This window comes from Bubalus bubalis, chromosome 12, assembly GCF_019923935.1.
Source record: "Bubalus bubalis isolate 160015118507 breed Murrah chromosome 12, NDDB_SH_1, whole genome shotgun sequence".
In the NCBI taxonomy this organism is placed as follows: Eukaryota; Metazoa; Chordata; class Mammalia; order Artiodactyla; family Bovidae; genus Bubalus; species Bubalus bubalis.
In genome coordinates, this window is record NC_059168.1 from 53,409,192 (window position 1) to 53,433,530 (window position 24,339).

Consider the following 24,339-nt stretch of genomic DNA (forward strand, 5'->3'; position numbering starts at 1 on the left):
TCTATATAGTCAAGGCTGTGGTCCTTCCAGTATTCATGTACTGGTGTGAGAGCTAGACAATAAAGAAGGCAGAGTGCTGAAGAGTTGATGCTTTCGAACTGCGGTGCTGGAGAAGACTCGAGAATTCCTTGGACAGCAAGGAGATCAAATCAATCAATCTTTTTATTTTATTTTATTTTTTAACTTTACAATGTTGTATTGGTTTTGCCATATATCAACATGAATCCACCACAGGTATACACGTGGTCCCCATCCTGAACCCTCCTCCCTCCTCCCTCCCCGTACCATCCCTCTGAGTCATCCCAGTACGCCAGCCCCAAGGGCATCAACCCTGAATACTCTTTGAAAGGACTGATGCTGAAGCTTAGGCTCCATACTTCAGCTACCTGATGTGAACAGCTGACTCATTGGAAAAGACCCTGATGCTGAGAATGATTGAAGGCAGAAGATGAAGAGGGAAACAGAGGATTAGATGTTGGATGGCATTACTGATTCACTGGGCATGAATCTGGACAAACTCCAGGAGATAGTAAGGGACAGAGAAGCATGGTGTGCTGTGGTTCATGTGATCACAAAGGGTTGGACAAAACTTGGTGACTGTACAACAACAAACATTGAGTAAGGAAATATGATCAGCCAAATTATGTTGAAAATAGAAAATAAAAGAAAACATCAAATGATGGATAAATTTTTGCATTTTTTTGAGCTGAATCATCCAAAGATTTACATCCACCATGAAGAATTTTAGATACATTCATATTTCATTTTTAACAGGACCACTAGGCTGTCTAAACAAAACAAATAGGCCTGTTTTGCTGATTTTTCCTTTGTGAACCAACTAAATTTACTCATTTGAGAAAATGTTCTATCATCACATATGCAGGGTTCAAAGTTTCATCTTTACCAATGATAAAGCAAAATCATTGGTTCATAATTTGTACAGACACACAAACATAAATGATCTTTTTTATTCATAACGTTCATTACCCAAGCCATTGCTTTTCTCAAGTTCTTCGTCCACTTGGTGAAATTAAACCAAAGCAAGATAGTGGGAAATGTCAAAAAGAAGCAAGATTACCCTGACAAAAGAAAAAAAATGTTTTTTGCTAACTCTTCTATCAGTGGCAGATTGTTCCCAGCAGAGGCATATTTCAGAAATCAAAAGTTAACTTTTGAGATGATTTATAAAGCAGAGATAGGTCATAGCTATCCAAAGTAAATCCATTGAGAAATATTGACAAAGCAACTATTCCCTACCCTTTCATCACATCCTAGTGCTTAAATGGGAACCTATTCTTCTCAAGAGGACACTATCAGACTGAACTGCTGGTCTTTTGAATGGAGTTATAGCTTTGCTGGTGTGAACTCATTCTCTACAATGGTTTGCTATCAGCTATGAATCTCCATTCACTTCAGGGAAGATGTAGTTCTCGAAGCACTAGACGCTGCACCCGAATGGCTTCTATTGACAACAAATCTTTAGCAATAGGAGTCAAAGAAAGAAAGAAAACTCTCCTAGTCATAATACCTGCAGCTTAAACCAAATATAACATTGCAGTCAGTATAGTAGGTTGAATGGTTGGGTTCCTTAACACTCCTTTCCCGATAGAAAAAACTTAATGACACTTCTTGAGTGAAACTTTCTTTTGCTTCTCACATTTCTCCTTAGCCACAGGCTTCCCCCACAAATCTAGCTCTAAACTGATCTGTTATGTCTCAGAGCGGCTCCAAATACCAGATACAGCATGATTTCTTTTTCTTTTTTTAATCTGAGTATAATTGCTTTACAATGTTGTATTAGTTTTTATTTTATGACAAAGTGAATCAGCTATGTACAGTCATATATCCCCTCCTTCTTAAACCTCCCTCCCATTCCCCCTCCCATCCCATCCCTCTAGGTCATCACAGACCACTGAGACAAGCTCCTTATACTATAAAGCTGCTTCCCAATAGTTATCTATTTTATAAATGGTAGTGTATGTATGTCACTGTTATACTCAGTTTGGTGCACCTTCCGCACCCACCCTACATGCCCATAAGTCTGATCTTTACATCTGTGCCTCTATTCTTGCCCTGCAAGAAGGTGCATCAGTACCATTTTTCTAGATTCCTAACTGTTAGCTAAGCCTTAACTCTAATTACACAGATGAAACCTTAAACATGGCCACCTTAATAATGCCCTCTTGAAACTAAGCAGAACCCTGTGTCTCCCTTCTCCCCAAATAAAAAGCTTCCTCCATGTCCCTTGCCTTTTTTGTAGAAAAGCTGACATCTCCCAAGCCTCCCTGAGTCACAAAAGACAGAATTCAAGCAGTCAGTGATTAGGACAATTGAGTCGCAGATTCAATGTCTGATGTACATTCCAGAGTCATTTTACAGATACTATAACTGCCACCAGAAGAAAAAAGCTAACTGCATGTTGACCAGACTACAGCCATGGCATAAACTGCTCCATCCTGATCAATACTGAATGTATGGCTAGGGCAATTTGAAGAACTGGCCATAAGAGAATGGAATTAGCACTATTGCACATAGTAATCTATATCTTTGTGGGCATGAAAATAAATGTAGTTTGCTCTCTCTGTATAGAAAAGCAGGCATCTAAAATTGTCAGTGAAGAGAGGAAACAGATCCAGGTTGGCATCTTTCACTCCAAAAATAAGATGTCTTAATGTTAGCATTGGGGAAACAGTAGAAACAGTGTCAGTCTTTATTTTTTGGGGGCTCCAAAATCGCTGCAGATGGTGACTGCAGCCATGAAATTAAAAGACGCTGACTCCTTGGAAGAAAAGTTATGACCAACCTAGATAGCATATTGAAAAGCAGAGACATTACTTTGCCAACAAAGGTCCACCTAGTCAAGGCTATGGTTTTTCTTGTGGTCATGTATGGATGTGAGAGTTGGACTGTGAAGAAGGCTGAGTGCCGAAGAATTTATGCTTTTGAACTGTGGTGTTGGAGAAGACTCTTGAGAGTCCCTTGGACTGCAAGGAGATCCAACCAGTCCATTCTAAGGGAGATCAGTCCTGGGTGTTCTTTGGAAGTACTGATGCTAATGCTGAAACTCCGATACTTTGGCCACCTGATGCGAAGAGTTGACTCATTGGAAAAGACTCTGATGCTGGGAAGGATTGGAGGCAGGAGGAGAAGGGGATGACAGAGGATGAGATGGCTGGATGGCATCACTGACTCAATGGACGTGAGTTTGGGTGAACTCCAGGAGTTGGTGATGGGCAGGGAAGCCTGGTGTGCTGCAATTCATGGGGCCGCAAAGAGTCAGACACGACTGAGCAACTGAACTGAACTGAATGTTAGCATGAAGAATTTACAGAAGATGGGTCTTTCACTCATTATCTCATAGAAATAGAATGATGTTCTTGTAAGTGGCGACTTGTAAGCAGCTTTTTGCAGGAGAGAGCTCTTATGGAATGAGTTTTCTGCAAGATGCCCTGTTTGTCTTGTCACTTTAACAAAAGAATATTGTAACTAACTTTAAACCAGACACCCTCCCACCCCACGTTTTACTCATCACAGGCCCAAGCACACTTTTAAGATTTTTTGATCACACAATACCTTGCTAACCAGTTGTTTCTTTCTGTAGATCTAAGATGTAAAAATAAATAATAGGCAATTAACAGATCCCTGGCTTCTTCAGTAGTCTTGCAAACAAATCGTGTGAATGAGATAGCATTTAAAGAAAGATCACAAGGAGTAGACAAGCCTGAACATGATGGGAGATGGCAGTGACTCTACTCCTTCTCTCAATGATTAACTTGAGATTATGTTCCCTTTCCTTTTAAAACCTTCCATGGCCAAGTAGATTCTTCAGAGTTGGTTTTGAGACATCAGTCCACCTTCTCCCCATATTGCTGGTTTTCTGATTAAAAGCAATTTTTTTTCCCCACTTCTACCAGCACTTCCTTCTCAAATATTGATTTTCAAGTGATGAGCAGCCAGATCTGAATTTGGTAACATTTTCATGAAAACTGTGGTAACACAGTGAATGTATAGGAATCCCTCCAAAACTACTCATTCACACTCCCAGAAAAGACCCTGAAAACCCAGGAGTGTGTTGCAAAGTAGACACTGCAAAATAACTTCAAAAAATATTTAGTTAAGATGAGTTATTTTAGAATATTCAGAAGACTATCCTGCTTCTTTATGAAATAAAAGCTGTAAGTAAAATGCTATCTTATAGTATCTAGGAGCACCTACCCAGTTTGAAATATTTTTACATTCATTTCCTCCTTTAGTCTTCACAGCAACATCAGTGATAAGTTAGATTTTTTCAAATGCAACTCTGAGGCAGAATTTAATAGAGAGGAGTTAATAGGATAAACATGAATACATCTCAGCATGACAAAAGAGAAGCCTGGTTGCATAGCAGACTCAAACAACCACTGAGACCAGCCCCAAGACAGGACTGAGGCTATGCTATCCCTTCAGAATTGTCTTATATGGCCTGAAATGGCCAAACCTTTATATTACTGTTTGCATCAGTCACTCATATTAGCTGTCCACAGAAGATTCTGGCCTTAGGGGAGGTGGCACCTGAGGCTATCCTTGAAGAGGCTGATGGCTGAAGGCTGCCTGTACTTAACACTACCATCAACCAGGGTAACAAGTCTTTCTTTGAAAGAGAATCTGGGCACCATTTCTCTGTGTCCATTATAACATCTTTTTTGGTTGTTGTTTTTGTTGTTTTAATTTTATTGTATTTTTAAACTTTACATAATTGTATTAGTTTTGCCAAATATCAAAATGAATCCGCCACAGGTATACATTATAACATCTTTTTTAAAATAGGGGAGAGGTTAAAAGAAATTAATGTGTATGTGATCTCTTTCCAAATGATAGACCCAGAAACCACAAGAGAACTTGTGGATTCTAAGTCTACAGCTCTTACCAGTACTCCAAGCTTCCTCTTCAGAACTTAAAAAAAAAAAAGGAGACCTCTTTAATAGTTTCCTATTTAGACAATGCTTGTAACCTCCTCCTTAAAAACCACTTTATCTTCTTTCTATCTCAGTGTTTTTCAGAATGTTTATCATATTGACTTATTTTCCTTTGTCTCAGAATAATCATCTGTGTTTCTTTTTGAAAAATCCATTACCTGAACATTTCTTGCATCTTACCTATTTCTTAATAACCTGAAAACTTGCCACATCAATTATTCTTTATAACTGATATTCAATTTTCCCCTCACTTCTTATATTTCTCATCACATCTAACATGCATGCAAGGATTCCTTTTTCTGAAAGAGAACTTTCTCTATGACATCCCTTAATCCACTGCCTCTGCTTGAACCCACTTGGTGGTAGTTTCTAGACTGTTTGAAATCTAGCTTTATCCCCATTGTCTATACTCAAACTGTTTCTCACAGTGCACTGCTGACACAGAAATTTGCCAGTGAAATTCTTTTTTACCTTTTGTCTTCTTTCTGAAAAAATCAGTCATTCCTCCTCCCCCACTTTTTTTTTTCACATCTTTGCATCTTTCATTGCCCTTTTAACCTTTTCTTAAAACTTCTGGCCTCCTCTCTAAACACTGAAATTTCCCACATTTCTATCTCCTACTTCTTAGTGGTTTTGGTCCAGTGGTAAGTTTATTTTCATCTATATTTTCAAGATATGATTACATATTATAGTTTATGACAGGAATTTACAACCTTATTGTTGCACAAATGGACATAATTTTCAAACAATGGTCAAGTAATCTCCCTATGCTTGAAATGGCAATATACTATAATTGTTTAATGTTTTACATTTATTGAGTTCTTTCCTAACATCTTATTTTCCCTTTATCATCCTAATTATTCTTAAACACTGCAAAATCTCAAATTATTTACTTTATTCACATATTTTAATTTAGTGTATATGTAATGATCTTATTAGGTCCTTGAACATTCATCTGTAACCACCTATGTATAGAATATTGAAGGTATTAAAAATGTTTGTTTGATGATTTAGATAAACTAAACAACATTGATTAAAGGGCCCAAGAAAATGTTCCTTGACAGACGTGAAACTAAGCCTTCAACAGTTATTTCTGGAGTGCATATTATGTGGCAGGTGATGAGCTAGTTGTAGAAGACACAGAAAAACAAGGAGATTTCTGTACCCCAGGAATATATGAATAGTGCTAAGATAGACATAGGTGTTGTATTATAGTCAAGTTCTATGATACAGCACTAAATAAACATATATGTGGAATTGTGTAGCCACCAAAACTTTGAATTAGTCTAAGGTTCACAGCATATTATATTGTTTTTATTTTCCCATTGTTTAATTTTGATTTTATGCCCTCAGTTTTATGTAAGATGCTTCTCTGTATATATAAAACATATAATACATCTAAACACATACACCCTCAACATATATATACACATACCCATTTAAGATATATGCTATTCAGAAAAATAATAGGATGGTTTTCCCACATTATTGTGCAGTACAAATCAGCCAGGTTAAATAAATGATTGATTATAAGCACAGAGAATTATTGTAGTAAACTGTTCCGGCAGCATTCTATGTATGCTAATGAATATTTAAAAATAATATCAAAACTGGTTTATTAAAGGAGTAAAATGAATGAATGAATGCTGTTGAATACTTTTATAAATGAAAGCACTCATCAAACAAATTCTCAGAACTGTGTTGAGAAGCATAAAATTAACAGTTATAACAATATTTTATACATATTGTTGCTCTAAAACAAATAGAATGTCAATTATTTCTCAAGTAAAAATGGAATTATTCAGGATCAGCAAAGAATTGCATTTGCGGTCTGCAACCATTGCATTGAGCCACATACAAGGCCCCAGTAGGAAGACAAGAACTCTTTTATAGGGGCATAGGGAGATGGGAATTCCATAGTAAACAGAGCCTGTGGCTTTCCACTGACTGAGTCTTGAGAGCCTCTCTTTGGCAGAGTTCTTGCTAGGAAGAAAAAAAAAAAGACTTTTTCTCATTGGGATCTGCTATCATCTTAAGGCATGAAAGCTCCTCTTTTGGGACTCTAAAATTTAAATTGATATTTATGTCTGTTAATATTTAACCCCCACCACACACAACACACAACAATAGCTATTTCCATGATTATTTCTGGCTCAGTTTGTTACATGTGTAAGGGTGAAATGTGTGTTTATTTTGTCAGTGAAAAATGTTGCCTGCCATATCAGTAAATGGAAAGTGAAGTCAAGAGGGCCTTAGAAAGCATCATTATGAACAAAGCTAGTGGAGGTGATGGAATCTCAGTTGAGCTATTTCAAATCTTAAAAGATGATGCTGTGAAAGTGCTGCACTCAATATGCCAGCAAATTTGGAAAACTCAGCAGTGGCCACAGGACTGGAAAAGGTCAGTTTTCATTCCAATCCCAAAGAAAGGCAATGTCAAAGAATACTCAAACTACCACACAATTGCATCCATCTAACGGCACCCCACTCCAGTACTCTTGCCTGGAAAATCCCATGGACAGAGGAGCCTGGTAGGCTGCAGTCCATGGGGTCACTAGGAGTCAGACACGACTGAGCGACTTCACTTTCACTTTTCACTTTCATGCATTGGAGAAGGAAATGACAACCCACTCCAGTGTTCTTGCCTGGAGAATCCCAGGGATGGCAGAGCCTGGTGGGCTGCCGTCTATGGGGTCGCAGAGAGTCAGACACGACTGAAGCAACTTAGCAGCAGCAGCAGCAACATGCTAGTAAAGTTATGCTCAAAATTCTCCAAGCCAGGCTTCAACAGTACATGAACCATGAACTTCCAGATGTTCAAGTTGGATTTAGAAAAGGCAGAGGAAGCAGACATCAAATTGCCAACATCTGTTGGATCATTGAAAACAAGAAAGTTCCAGAGAAACATATATTTCTGCTTTACTGACTATGCCAAAACCTTTTTCTGTGTGGATCACAACAAACTGTGGAAAATTCTTATAGAGATGGGAATACCAGACCACCTGACCTGCCTCCTGAGAAATCTATATGCAGGTCAAGAAGGAACAGTTAGAACTGGACATGGAAAAACAGACTGGTTCCAAATCAGGAAAGGAGTATGTCAAGGCTGTATAATGTCACCATGCTTATTTAACATATATAGAGAGTACATCATGAGAAACACTGGACTGGATGGAGCACAAGCTGGAATCAAGAATGCCAGGAGAAATATCAATAACCTCTGATATGCAGATGACACCACCCTTACGACAGAAAGTGAAGAACTAAAGAGCCTCTTGATGAAATTGAAAGAGGAGAGTGAAGAAGTTGGCCTAAAGCTCAACATTCAGAAAACAAAGATCATGGCATCTGGTCCCATCACTTCATGGCAAACAGATGGGGAAACAGTGGAAACAGTGACAGACTTCATTTTTGGGGCTCCAAAATCACTGTAGATAGTGACTGAAGCCATGAAATTAAAAGACACTTGCTCCTTGGAAGAAAAGTTATGACCAGTCTAGACGCATATTAAAAAGCATAAACATTACTTTACAAATAAAGGTCTGTGTAGTCAAAGCTATGGTGTTTGCAGTAATCATGTATGAATGTGAGAGTTGGACTATAAAGAAAGCTGAGTGCCAAGGAATTGATGCTTTTGAACTGTGGTGTTGGAGAAGACTCTTGAGAGTCCCCTGGAGAGCAAGGAGGTCCAACCAGTCCATCCTACAGGAGATCAGTCTGAGTGTCCATTGGATGGACTGATGTTGAAGCTGAAACTGCAATACTTTGGCCACCTAATGTGAAGAACTGACTCATTTGAAAAGACCCTGATGCTCTGAAAGATTGAAGGTGGGAGGAGAAGGGGATAATAGGGGATGAGATGGTTGGATGACATCACTGACTCAGTGGATATGAGTTCGAGTAAACTCCTGGAGTTGGTGATGGATAGGCAGCCCTGGCATACTGCTATCCATGGGCTTACAAAGAGTCGGACATGACTGACTGACTGAACTGAACTGATATCAATAAGTAAAAAATATTTCAGCCATCAAACCATCACATGATAGCTGCCCCCTACAGTAAGCCTCAGGGAAACTTAGGATGGAAATATAATGTGTACTATCAAGCAGTCAACTACTGCACCCACTTCCTAGCAGTGCACCCTCAGGAGCTCAAGATGAGAAAGCACAGGATACTGGCCCCATATAACTGAAATCACATAAAAGTAGTAATTTCAATGAGCCCAGACTCTTGCATTTTCCCATACATAAAAAAGGACTAACATCTTTAACTTGAGATATCTGACCTTCTTTAATTAATAGTAATCTTTTGAAGTTCCAACTACTGGGCCTTTGTAGCAAAAGTTTCTCCTCTACCTCTCTGAGCAGTCTGTCTCTTAGATCTATCTAAGATGCTGTACCTCAGATTCAGTTCTGTCCATGAAATAATGCTTCATTCTCATTTAGGTTATTGTTTTTTTCAGTCAACAATTCCCTCTGATGGTAAAAAGAAAATAATAATAACCTGTTTAAAACACAATATCTCAACTAGAGATAGAGTTATACTGTAGAAAACTAGCTCCACCAGAAGCTCAGATGGCCATAAACAAATGATGGAAGCCTCTCTGGCACAAAGGTATTCAGAAACATGGGAAAGACAGAAGAAGACGGCAGAAGAGTAAGACGGGGAGATTGCCAGCCTCCCCCCAAATACATTAAAAATGCATCAAAATATGGACCAATTCCTACAAAGCAACCTCTAGGTGATAGGAGAAGATTCCAGGCCTCCAGGGGGATAGGCTAAGCTCCCTGAAATGGGAACACAGGCACAAGTCACCCTCAACAAGAAATCAACACAAACCACCAAACCAACATTTCCCTCCAATGGCAAAAATCAGAAGGAAGAAGTAATGCAACCCTAAAGCCTGGGGAAAGGAGACCTCAAGTGGAGCAAGTTAGGAGAAAAAAAAAAAAAAATGAAAAGACAGAGAAATACATTACAAATGAAAGATCAAGGTAGAAACTCACAAGACCAAATAAACAAAGAGAAAATAAGTAATCTCCCTGAAAGTGAATTCAGAATAAGGATAGCAAAGATGCTCCAAAGACTTGAAAATAGAATGGAGAAAATGCAAGAAGCTTTTAACACAGTTAATACAATCACCAAGGACATAGAAGAAATAAAGAATAATCAAACAGAGATGAATAACACAATTACTGAAATTAAAAATACACTAGAAGGAACCAACAGCAAAATAACTGAGGCAGAGGAATGGATAAGTGAGCTGGAGGACAGAATGGTGGAAATAACTGTTGAAGAGCAGAATAAAAGGAAAGGAATGAAAAGAATTGAGGAAAGCCTCAAAGACCTTTAGGACAATATTAAAAGCACCAACATTTGAGTTATAGGGGTCCCAGAGGAAGAAGAATAAAAGAAAGACACTGAGAAAATTTTTGAATAAATTATAGTTGAAAACTTCCCCAACATGGGAAAGGAGATAATCGATCAAGTCCAAGAAGCACAGAGAGACCCATACAGGTTAAACCCAAGGAGAAACACTTCGAGACACATATTAATCAAGGTAACAGAGATTAAGCACAAAGAAATAATATTAAAAGAAGCAAGGGAAAAGCAACAAGTAACCCACAAGGGAAAACCCACACCACTAACAGCAGATGTTTCAGCAGAAACTCTACAGGCCAGAAGGGGATGGCAGGATATATTTAAAGTATTGAAAGAGAAAAACCTACAACCACAACTACTATAGCTGGCAAAGATTTCATTCAAAATTGATGGAGAAATCAAAACCTTTGAGAGAGTCATTTCCTAGGCAAGTTGATAAGAAGTCTAGGGGTCTCCAAGGAGAGAGGCGTCTGGAATTCTCAAGGAGGAAGAAAGGACAAACTTTTTTTCCTCTACATTCCTTAGGATTATATAACAATAATGTATCCTGCCTGAGGACAGTCTCTGGATTAAACCTTCTGACTAATCCTGTTATCTTAAAATATAAATTATGGGAATAAGTCCGGTGAGGTCTTTACAACCTCCAGACATTCTTTTGATTCATTGGAGAGTATATAACTCCACTGCTAACACTAGCAAGGGGGTACTCTTTCTGCCCCCTTCTGATGCCTATGTCAGAAGCTTTCTCTATCTCCTTTATACTTTAATAAAACTTTATTATACTAAAGCTCTGAACGATCAAGACTCTTCTCTGGCCCTGGATTGAATTCTTCTTCCAGAGGCCAAGAATCCCAGTGTCTTTTTGTGGTTCAGCAACAACCTTTCACCTTTACAGACAAGCAGAAGTTAAGAGAACTCAGCACCACCAAACCAGCCTTGCAACAAATATTAAAGAGACTTACATGCCAGTAAACATAAGAGAAAGGAAATACAAAAACAAACCCAAAACAATCAAGAAAATGCCAATGGAAATATAAGTATCAATAATTACCTTAAATGTAAGTGGATTAAATGCACCAACCAAAAGATACAGACTAACTGAATGGATACAAAAAAAAAAAAAAAAAAAAAAGGCCCATATATATGCTGCCTATAGGAGGCCCATCTCAGACCTAGACACATACAGACTGAAAGTAAAAGGATGGAAAAAGATATTCCATGTGAATGGAAACCAAAAGAAAGCCTGAGTGGCAATACTTATTTCAGACAAAATAGACTTTAAAATAAAGAATATCATAAGAGACAAAGAAGGACACTATATAGTGATCAAGGGATTAGTCCAGGAAGAAGACATAATAATTGCAAATGTCTGTGTACCCAATATAGGAGCACCTCAATACATAAGGCAAACATTAACAGGCATAAGAGGAGAAATTGACAGCAACACAAAAATAGTAGGGAACTTTAAAAACCCACTTTCACCAATGGTGAAGTGAAGTGAAGTGAGTCACTCAGTCATGTCCGACTCTTTGCGACCCCATAGGCTATACAGTCCATGGAATTCTCCAGGCCCAGAATACTGGAGCAGGTAGCCTTTCCCTTCTCCAGGAGATCTTCCCAACCCAGGGATTGAACCCAGGTCTCCTACATTGCAGGCAGATTCTTTACCAGCTGAACCTCAAGGGAAGCCCAAGAGTACTGGAGTGGGTAGCCAATGGACAGATCATCAAAACAGAGAATTAATAAGGAAACACAAACCTTAAATGAAACATCAGACCAAATGGACCTAATTGATATCTTCAGCACTTTCATTTCAAATGGAGAAGAATACACTTTCTTCTCAAGTGCACATGGAATATTCTCCAGGATCAACCATATCTTGGGCCACAAAATAAGCCTCAATAAAGTTAAGAAAATTGAAATTGTATCAAGTATCTTCTCTGACCTCAATGCTATGATATCAACTATAGGGGAAAAAAAAAATCAGAAAACACAAGTTCATGGGGATTAAACAATACATTACTAATAACAAAGAGGCTACTGAAGAAATAAGAAAAGAAATAAAAAGATTTCTAGAAACAAATGGCAATGAAAACATGACAACCCAAAAACTATGGGGCTCAGCAAAAGCAGTTCTAAGAGGGAGATTTATAATGATACAGTCATACCTCAAGAAGCAAGAAAAGCATCAAATAGACAGCCTAACTCTACATGTAAAGCAGCTGGAAAAAGAGGAATAAAAAAACCCCAAAGTCAGTAGGAGGAAGGAGATAATAGAACTCAGAGCAGAAATAATTGAAAAAGAAATGAAGAGAACAATAGCAAAGATTAGTAAAACTAAAACCTGGTTCTTTGAGAAGATAAACAAAATTGAAAAACCACTAGCCAGACTCATCAAAAAAAGGGAGAAAAATCAGATCAATAAAATTAGAAATGAAAACAGAGAGGTTACAGCAGACAACATAGAAATTCAAAGGATCATAAGAGAATATTATGAGCAATTATATGCTAATAAAAAGGTCAACCTAGAAGAAATGGACAGATACTTAGAAAAGATCAGCCTCCCAGGACTGAACCAGGAAGAAATTGAAATTATGAATGACCTGATTACAAACACTGAAATTGAATCCATGATCAAAAGTCTCCCCAAAAACAAAAGCCCAGGGCCAGAGGGCTTCAAAGGGGAATTCTATAAAACATTTAGAGAAGAGCTAATGCCTACTTTTCTGAAACTCTTCCAAAAAATTGCAGAGGAAGGAACACTTCCAAACTCATTCTACAAGGCCACCATCACCCTGATACCAAAACCAGGAAAAGGCAGCATGAAAAAAGAAAACTACAGGCCAATCTCAGTGATGAACATAGAAACAAAAATCCTCAACAAAATTCTAGCAAACAGAATCCAACAACACATTAAAAAGCTCAAACACCATAATCAAGTCAGGTTTATTTCAGGGATGCAAGGGAAGATGCAGGGATCCTCAATATATGCAGAACAATCAACGTGATATACCTTATCAACAGATTGAAAGATAAAAATAATATGATCATCTCAATAAATGCAGAAAAAGCCTTCAGCAAAATCCAACATCCATTTATGATAAAAACACTTTAAAAATTGGGCATAGAGGGAACATATATCAACATAGTAAAGACCATATATGAAAAGCCCACAGTAAATTTTATTCTCAATGGTGAAAAGCTAAAAGATTTCCCTCTAAAGACAGTAACAAGAAAAGAGTGTCCACTCTCACCACTATTATTCAACATAGTTTTGGAAGTCCTAGCTATAGCAATCAGAGAAGAAAAAGAAATAAAAAGAATCCATATCAGAAAAGAAGAAGTAAAGCTCTCACTGTTTGCAGATGGCATGATACTGTACATAGAAAACCCAAAAGAAACTATCAGAAAATTACTAGTGCTAATCAGCTAATTCAGCAAAGTTTCAGGATATAAGGTCAATGCACAGAAATCACTTGCACTCCTATACACTAACTATGAAAAATCAGAAAGAGAAATTAAGGAGTCAATATCATTCACCACTGCAAAATAAATAAATAAATAAAATATCTAGGAATAAACCTACCTAAGGAAACAAAAGACCTGTATATGTAAAAATATAAGACACTGATGAAAGAAATAAAAGACAACATAAACAGATGGAGAGATATTCCATGTTCCTGGGTCAGAAGAATCAATACTGTGAATACAACTATACTACCAAATGCAATCTACAGATTCAATGTGATCCCTATCAAATTACCAATGGATTTTTTCACAGAACTGGAACAACAAATTTAACAATTTATATAAAAACACAAAAGACCCTGAGTAGCCAAAGCAGTCTTGAGAAAAAAGAATGGAGGTGGAGGAATCAACCTTCCTGACTTCAGACTACACTACAAAGCTACAGTCATCAAAACAGTATGGTACTGGCCCCAAAACAGACATATAGACCAATGGAACAAGATAAGAGACCCAGAGATAAACCCATGCACCTATGGTTACCTTATTTTTGACAAAGGAGGCAAAAATACACAATGGGGCAAAGAGAGCCTCTTCAGTAAGTGGTGCTGGGAAAACTGGACAGTTATGTACAAACTAATGAAATTAGATCACTACCTAATGCCATACAGAAAGATAAACTCAAAATGGATTAAAGACTAAATGTAAGACCAGAAACTATTAAACTCTTAGAAGAGAACATAGAACATTCAATGACATAAATCAAAACAAGATCTTCTATGATCCATCTCCTAGAGTTGTGGAAATCAAAACAAAAATAAACAAGTGGGACCTAATTAAACTTAAAAGCTTTTGCACAGCAAAGGAAACTATAAACAACAGGAAAAGACAACCCTCAGAATGGTAGAAAATTATAGCAAGGGAAACAACTGATAAATAATTAATTTCCTAAATATACAAGCAGCTTATACAACTTAATACCAGAAAAGCAAACAACCCAATCAAAAAGTGGGAAAGGGACCTGAAGAGACATTTCTACAGATAAGACATATAGATGGCTAACAAGCACATTAAAAGATGCTCAACATCACTCATTATCAGAGAAATGCAAACCAAAACTACAATGAGATACCACCTCACACCAATCAGAATGGCCATCATCAAAGGTGTACAAACAATAAATGTTGGAGAGGGTGTGGAGAAAAGGGGATACTCTTGCATTGCTGGTGGGAATGTAAACTGATACACCCACTATGGAAGATGGTATGGAGATTCCTTAAAAATCTAGGAATAAAATCATCATATGACCCAGCAATCCCACTCCTAGGCATATGCCTTGAGGAAATCAAAACTGAAAAAGACACATGTACCCCAATGTTCACTGCAGCACTATTTACAATAGCTAGAACATGGAAGCAACCTAGATGTCCATCAACAGATGAATATATAAAGAATCTGTGATACATATATACAATGGAACGCTGTTGCTGCTGCTGCTGCTAAGTCACTTCAGTCGTGTCTGACTCTTAGTGACCCCATGGACTGCAGCCCACCAGCCTCCTCTGTCCATGGGATTTTCCAGGCAAGAGTACTGGAGTGGGTTGCCATTGCCTTCTCTGAATGAAATACTACTCAGCCATAAAAATAAATGCATTTGAATCTGTTCTAATGAGGTGGATGAAACTAGAGCCCATTATACAGAGTGAAATAAGTCAGAAAGAGAAATATAAGTATCATCAGTTCAGTCGCTCAGTCGTGTCCGACTCTATACTGACACATATATAGGGAATCTGAGAGAGAGCACTGATGAATATATTTTAAGGGCAGCAATGGAGAAACAGACATAGAGAATAGACCTATGGACAAGATGGAAAGAGAGGAGGGAGATGGGCAAATGCATGGAAAGAGCAACGTAGAAATTTACAATATCATGTGTAAAACAGATAGCCATTGGTAATTTGCTGTATGACTCAGGGAACTCAAACAGGGGCTCTGTGGCAGGCTGAAGGGTGGGATGGGGAAGGAGATGGGAGGGAGGTCTGGGAGGGAAGAGACATGGGTGTACCTATGGCTGATTCTTGCTGATGTATGACAGAAAACCACAAAATTCTGTAAAACAACTATCCTTGAAATTAAAAAAAAAAATGTTTTTAAAGACCAAAACCATGTATTTATGAACTGTTCTTATGTGGTAGCACTGTGGTAGAACTGACATGCATGATAATGAATTGTATAAGTAACAAAAGCAACAGTATATAAGATGTGAACACTGCTTTTAATAAACTTACAATCCATTTGAAAATAGAAGACTAACAACAAACAAGCAAGTAGCCTTAATTTGCCTTTAGTTTTTTGAGTGTTCCCTGCAGCACTTCTCATTTTTTTTTTTAACCAGATTACCAGTGATAGCACAGAAAGATTGCACATAACCTTCTGCATGGTACATAGCTGTGTGTCTTAGGGGTAGACAGAGAGAAAGAAAGAAAAAGAATATGAGAGAGAAAGGGAACAGAAAAATTAAAAATAATTTCCTTATTTTTTGAGCTCCATGGTTAAAAGAATACATGGAAACTCAGGTTGAAAAGAATGGATGTTAGCTTTTATATCCTGTTCACATTTCTAATTTTGTAACTCCTCCACCAACCACCAGAAGTTATGAAACCACTAGGTGGCGATTTGGGGAGCTTCAGGGATTTCTGATTCTTTATGTCTTAGTGCATAAAAAAATTCAACTAGAGGCAAAATGATATATAAAGAGATTTATTAGAATAGGACACTTGTGAAGCTTAGAAGCAGATGGATGACAGGGTGCCGTGCCTAGAGAACCTAATGGGCTACAGTTTCGTAATCAAAGGAAAAGTAGGAAGGGAGAAAAAGATCACTTTCTTCCTCATTCTTGAGTAGACATCAGGCTTCCCTCCTCAGTTCCTCCTCCACCTGGGGGAGGGGAGTTTTCTTGTCTCTACACCATAAAGCTGGGTTTGTCATGGCACACGTACATGAGCAAAAAGACAGCAATATATACCAAAAAACCATAAATCATCTCAGGTTTTAGTATAATGTCACCTTTTCCTTAAATTTTTGTTTTTAGTGCATGCAGAGAAGTGTGTCCTAGGAAGTATTAATTTACTGAGCTCACTGGGAAGAATGTGAATCTCATGCCATGACTGTTTTAGTATTTTGGGGCTTGTCTCATGCTTCTACTGCATGTTTTATAGCTAAGCAAACCTGCTTGGGTGTCCCTGGTGAATCAGACAGTAAAGAATTTGCCTGCAATGCAGGGGACCCAGGTTTGATCCTGGGTCAGGAAAATCCCCTAGGGAAGAGAATGACTACCCATTCCAGTATTTTTGCCTGGAGAATTCCATGGGAAGAAGAGTCTGGCAGGCTACAGTCCATGGGGTCTCAAAGAGTCAGACACAACTGAGTGACTAGTTATCATGTTATAAGCCTGCTTGGTTTTGTGGTTAAACAAACCTGCTTTATTTAGTGATCATTAACTTACAGGGGCCTCCTATATTTTTTTCTTTGCTTAGGACCCTATTGGGATTAACTATTTACTTACCTACTTTGTTCCTTTATTCTGTCCATATGTTATATATGAATCTATTAAATAGTTCCCTGCTTACTGACTTTCAGGTTTAGTGAAGAAATAAGAATAAACACTGAGAAAAAGTAGGGTATGAAGGTAAGTTTTACATTTTGCAGCCATGTTGGGATGGGAGGAAACACCTCAAAAATGAGTTTGAAAGTAGATGTCAGAAATAAAATAAAATAAAATTTTATCTTTATACCTGGAAATGCAGGTTGAGAAGTACATCAAAGGCAGCTTGTTGGAGAATATTAATCACAAAAGCCACCTCAACTTAAGTGCTAGCATCTGTAATTTTAGAGACAATCAATAAAGAAAAGGGAAACAAAAAAGAAAAATAGAGATTAGTGGAGTCTTTGTTCTGATTATATTAAATTTTGGGTCTTCAGTGATGATTCTTTATAACACCTTAAGCACAGTCACCTCCACAAAACTCACATTAAGTTTTCCTGGATCAAATGCAGATCTTGAAGTGAATTTTTCAAAATACAGGTCTGTAGTTGTCAAGTTGGCTTAGAATTGTTTGAGAGCTTTTAAAAATACAAACATTTGGGCCCTATTCAGAGGCTTAATTCACTAGCTGTGGAAAAGGACCAGAGAATTTGTATTTCAATGGCACCCCACTCCAGTACTCTTGACTGGAGAATCCCATGGAGGGAGGAGCCTGGTGGGCAGCAGTCCATGGGGTTGCTAAGAGTTGGACACGACTGAGCGATTTCACTTTCACTTTTCACTTTCATACATTGGAGAAGGAAATGGCAACCCACTCCAGTGTTCTTGCCTGGAGAATCCCAGGGCTGGGGGAGCCTGGTGGGCTGCCGTCTATGGGGTCGCACAGAGTTGGACACGACTGAAGCCACTTAGCAGCAGCAGCAGCATATTTTCATGTGATGCTGATGTTCTGATCAGAGGACAACTGCTACAAAGTAACTGTTGTTGCTATGAAATCAGCATAAAACCACTCTCAGGTCCAACTGAAAAATGCATTTCCAAAGAAGACTCCATGCATCCAGCAGCACAGACTTTTCTGCATTTTAGAAAATAAATTCACAGTATGTAAATCTCTGAGTTAGAATATTTTAGAAGTTAAACATATTCAATCATTTAATCCTGGACAATTGTCTCCACAAGAAAAAAAATTGATTCCATGCCCTGAAGAAGCTGAAGTTGAACAGTTCTATGAAGACCTACAAGACCTTTTAGAACTAACACCTAAAAAAGATGCCCTTTTCATTATAGGGGACTGGAATGCAAAAGTAGGAAGTCAAGAAACACCTGGAGTAACAGGCAAATTTGGCCTTGGAATACGGAATGAAGCAGGGCAAAGACTAATAGAGTTTTGCCAAGAAAATGCACTGGTCATAAAAAACACCCTCTGTCAATAACACAAGAGAAGACTCTACACATGGACATCACCAGATAGTCAACACTGAAATAAGATTGATTATATTCTTTGCAGCCAAAGATGGAGAAGCTCTATACAGTCAGCAAAAACAAGACCAGGAGCTCACTGTGGCTCAGACCATCAACTCCTTATTGCCAAATTCAGACTTAAATTGAAGAAAGTAGGGAAAACCACTAGACCATTCAGGTATGACCTAAATCAAATCCCTTATGATTATACAGTGGGAGTGAGAAATAGATTTAAGGGCCTAGATCTGATAGATAGAGTGCCTGATGAACTATGGAATGAGGTTTATGACACTGTACAGGAGACAGGGATCAAGAACATCCCCATGGAAAAGAAATGCAAAAAAGCAAAATGGCTGCCTGGGGAGGCCTTACAAATAGCTGTGAAAAGAAGAGAAGTGAAAAGCAAAGGAGAAAAGGAAAGATATAAGCATCTGAATGCAGAGTTCCAATGAATAGCAAGAAGAAATAAGAAAGCCTTCTTCAGAGATCAATGCAAAGAAATAGAGGAAAACAACAGAATGGGAAAGACTAGGGATCTCTTCAAGAAAATCAGAGATACCTAAGGAATATTTCATGCAAAGATGGGCTCGATAAAGGACAGAAATGGTATGGACCTAACAGAAGCAGAAGATATTAAGAAGAGATGGCAAGAATACACAGAAGAACTGTACAAAAAAGATCTTCACGACCCAGATAATCACGATGGTGTGATCACTGACCTAGAGCCAGACATCCTGGAATGTGAAGTCAAGTGGGCCTTAGAAAGCGTCACTATGAACAAAGCTAGTTGAGGTGATGGAATTCCAGTTGAGCTACTTCAAATCCTGAAAGATGATGCTGTGAAAGGGCTGCACTCAATATGCCAGCAAATTTGGAAAACTCAGCAGTGGCCACAGAACTGGAAAAGATCAGTTTTCATTCCAATCCCAAAGAAAGGCAATGCCAAAGAGTGCTGTAACTACCGCACAATTGCACTCATCTCACATGCTACTAAAGTAATGCTCAAAATTCTCCAAGCCAGGCTTCAGCAATATGTGAACCATGAACTTCCTGATGTCCAAGCTGGTTTTAGAAAAGGCAGAGGAACCAGAGATCAAATTGCCAACATCCACTGGATCATGGAAAAAGCAAGAGAGTTCCAGAAAAAACATCTATCTCTGCTTTATTGACTATGCCAAAGCCTTTGACTGTGTGGATCACAATAAACTGTGGAAAATTCTGAAAGGGATGGAAATACCAGACCACCTGATCTGCCTCTTGAGAAATTTGTATGCAGTTCAGGAAGCAACAGTTAGAACTGGACATGGAACAACAGACTGGTTCCAAATAGGAAAAGGAGTTTGTCAAGGCTGTATATTGTCACACTGTTTATTTAACTTACATGCAGAATACATCATGAGAAATGCTGGGCTGGAATAAACACAAGCTGGAATCAAGACTGCTGGGAGAAATATCAATCACCTCAGATATGCAGATGACACCACCCTTATGGCAGAAAATGAAGAGAAACTAAAAATCCCCTTGATGAAAGTGAAAGTGGAGAGTGAAAAAGTTGGCTTAAAGCTCAACATTCAGAAAATGAAGATCACAGCATCCGGTCCCACCACTTCATGGGAAATAGATGGGGAAACAGTGGAAACAGTGTCAGACTTTATTTTTCTGGGCTCCAAAATCACTGCAGATGGTGACTGCAGCCATGAAATTAAAAGACACTTACTCCTTGGAAGGAAAGTTATAACCAACCTAGATAGCATATTCAAAAGCAGAGACATTACGTTGCCAAAAAAGGTTCGTCTAGTCAAGGTTATGGGTTTCCTGTGGTCATGTATTTATGTGAGAGTTGGACTGTGAAGAAGGCTGAGCGCCGAAGAATTGATGCTTTTGAACTGTGGTGTTGGAGAAGACTCTTGAGAGTCCCTTGGACTGCAAGGAGATCCAACCAATCCATTCTGAAGGAGACAAGTCCTGGGATTTCTTTGGAAGGAATGATGCTAAAGTTGAATCTCCAGTACTTTGGGCACCTCATGCGAAGAGTTGACTCATTGGAAAAGACTCTGATGCTGGGAGGGATTGGAGGCAGGAGGAGAAGGGGACGACAGAGGATGAGATGGCTGGATGGCATCACTGACTCGATGGACGTGAGTCTGAGTGAACTCCGGGATTTGGTGATGGACAGGGAGGCCTGGCGTGCTGCAGTTCATGGGGTCGCAAAGAGTCAGACATGACTGAGCGACTGATCTGATTTGATCTGATCTGAGAACAGGCATGTGTGTGCAGGGCAGGTGTGTGTGCCTGGATGGAGGGAATTTGTAACATTTTATGTTTTCACTCAATTTGATGCTTCAAGCAGGTATGATATCTAGCATTTTGTTAATTCCTACACATGAGCAGAGTCTTCCATACCTTCTAGTGGCTGTTGCAGATAATTTTCTTTAATCTTTCAGATTTTATGTCATACATTTGACTGTAGAGTCTACTACATATAAGATATTAAGGGAGTCCCCCTGCTGATAATACTTGTCAATAATATCAGGCAATATGCAACTACCTGTCTTTGCTCATGCCCCAGGTCAAAATGAGAAAGTAATGAGGCCAAGATGGAGATCTCCCTTGAAGAAATCAACCAAATCAACTTCCAACAGTATAAGACTGAATTCCATTTATGTAACAGAAACATTCCCAAAATAGAGGGGCAAAAGTCATAAAGAGTATGGATGCTTGCTCTGAGCTGCATTTTTCTCTACAGCAAAAAAAAAATATTGTCTGTTAACATCTCACTATTATTTCTCCTTGTTTTTGTCTAGCATTTTCTGAATTTCTACACATGAGCAGAGTCTTCCATACATTCTCATGGTTGTTTCAGGTCATTTTTTAATCTTTCAGATTCTATGTCATACATCTGACAGTAGAGTCTATTGCAGATAAGATATTAAGGGATTCTCCTTATTGATATCACATGTCGATGAAAGACAGCTATACACCCATGAAATAGTATATATATTTGATTTTAGTAATGTTTAAAGCTCATTGTAATCTTGGTGACATGAATAATAAAATATTTCATACTTTTTGAAATAAATAATTAATAATAAAGTATTCATTTGTTTTTAAGATTTTCAGTGACAAATAAATCATACATAACTTGGACTCTTTCTACTTTGCAACTGTGTTTCCAATTTAAAAAGTTTCTGCCCATCAGCTCAGCTTAATGACTGATATGTACTTGTGGATAAATAAACTAGAGATAAAACCTGGGGATGTATCCACTCAGCTTTCTTCACAATCCAACTCTCACATCCATACATGATCACTGGAAAAACCATAGCCTTGACTAGATGGACCTTTATTGGCAAAGTAGAAGCTCTATACAGTTAGCAAAAACAAGACCGGGAGTGGACTGTGGCTCAGATCATGAACTCCTTATTGTCAAATTCAGACTTAAATTGAATAAAGTGGGGAAAACCACTAGACCATTCAGGTATGACCTAAATCAAATCCCTTATGATTATACAGTGGAAGTGAGAAATAGATTTAAGGGCCTAGATCTGATAGATAGAGTGCCTGATGAACTATGGACTGAGGTTCGTGACATTGTACAGGAGACAGGGATCAAGACCATCCCCATGGAAAAGAAATGCAAAGAAGCAAAATGGCTGTCTGAGGAGGCCTTACAAATAGCTGTGAAAAGAAGAGAAGTGAAAAGCAAAGGAGAAAAGGAAAGATAAAAGCATCTGAATGCAGAGTTCCAAAGAATAGCAAGGAGGGATAAGAAAGCCTTCCTCAGTGATCAATGCCTAATAGAGGAAAACAACAGAATGGGAAAGACTAGAAATCTCTTCAAGAAAATGAGAGATACCAAAGGAACATTTCATGCAAAGATGGGCTCGATAAAGGACATCTATTTTAGATACTATTAAATCTAGGATCCTGGATCTTTCCTGGTGGTCCAGTGGTTAAGACTCCAGTTTTCAATGCAGAGAAGACAAATTCAATCCCTGGTCAGGGAACTAGATCCCACATGTTACGTGGCGTGGCCAAAAAAAAAAGGGAAACAAATCTAGCCTCATGGATAGAGTACAATAGTACATATTTTGATATTTAAAATTATAGATTGTTTAAGTCTCAAAATTAAGAACTAGATTATAAACTTTCTTATCTTTTGGTCTCAGTTTCTTAGGTTGTATTATTCTTGTAAACCATAATGCCTGGATAAAAATTTGGCTTGACAGTGACATTACCTGAAGCCAGTCAATCATTAAAATTTATACAAATTACAAAGTCCCAAGTCTGGTTTATTCTAGCCAGCAGAAATTTCATGGGCACTGACTGCCCTGGAGAAGAATAACTGAGACAAGATTCTAGCCCCAAGTTTGTCACTAATGAGCTGTAGTTCCTGGGCAATGTGATAAACTGCAGCTTCATTTGGTCTCAGTGCTCTGCAACACAAAACTGCCTTTCAACAATAGATGGGAAGTTCCAACACAACTATAGCATTTTACAGCACCTATAATAATTTTGTAATATTCACTTGGTGTGGCTTCGTTTACTTTTAGGATCAGCTTGCTTTTAAGAAAAGTATTGAATGTGATTCTATTTTATTGGAATAAATCAGAGCTGTTACATACTGATTCTATTTTAAAATTGAAAGTAGCACTGATATTCAATCAAGGATACTTGGTTGTAAACAAAAACGATATTCCTACATGGCAATTAGTTCATAGAGCTCCTTCCATAATGATAAGTTAGAGTAGTGATGAATCATTTTCAAATAAATGCTGCCTCTATTTAGAGTATATATAACCGGCTTTCATAAAAGCTGTACACTTCAAGTACTGACTTACATATACTGTGACAGTTGGATTTGGATTAATTGTCGCATTTTACCAGATTTGCATTGGAAATAGCTACAGAAATTCCTAAAACATTATTGTACATCTAGGACCAATACGAAAAGTAAGCTATCATTCAGGTACTCCGCAATTAGTGCTTGACACTCTGGATTAGACACCAGAGAAACACTGTCACTCAACCAAGGATTAACTTTCTTATTTGGGGTGACCTTTTCCTTTAAGACAAGTTCCTTGATGGTTCCTGACATTTGGAACAAATATTTTTTAAAAAATAAGATAAAATATAAAAAGGTCAAAAGTTTTCTAAAATCATGTTGTGTAAAATGTTTAGATCTTGCTAAATGACAGCTGAAGGAGCTCTAGGTTCTGTGAAATCAAACATTCCTTTGCATTAATGCAACATTAAGCTGGTTCCAGTTTAAAAGTCAGGAATGCAAAGAGATATTGTTCCCATAGCAGCAACCATTCTTTTCCCTCTCTGTAGATGATTTGTGATATTAGTAACCTGCCAGCTAAAAATAAGTTTAAGTATCCAAAGGATTGTGAAAGGAAAACTGATACTGTTGTGAAAATCTAAGCTCTAAGCATCACCTGTGTGAAGCAGGGAATCATTTTAGTTCAATTAAACTAAAGAAGATGAATAAATTCTAGACATCTACCATACCACGTGTACCTATAGTTA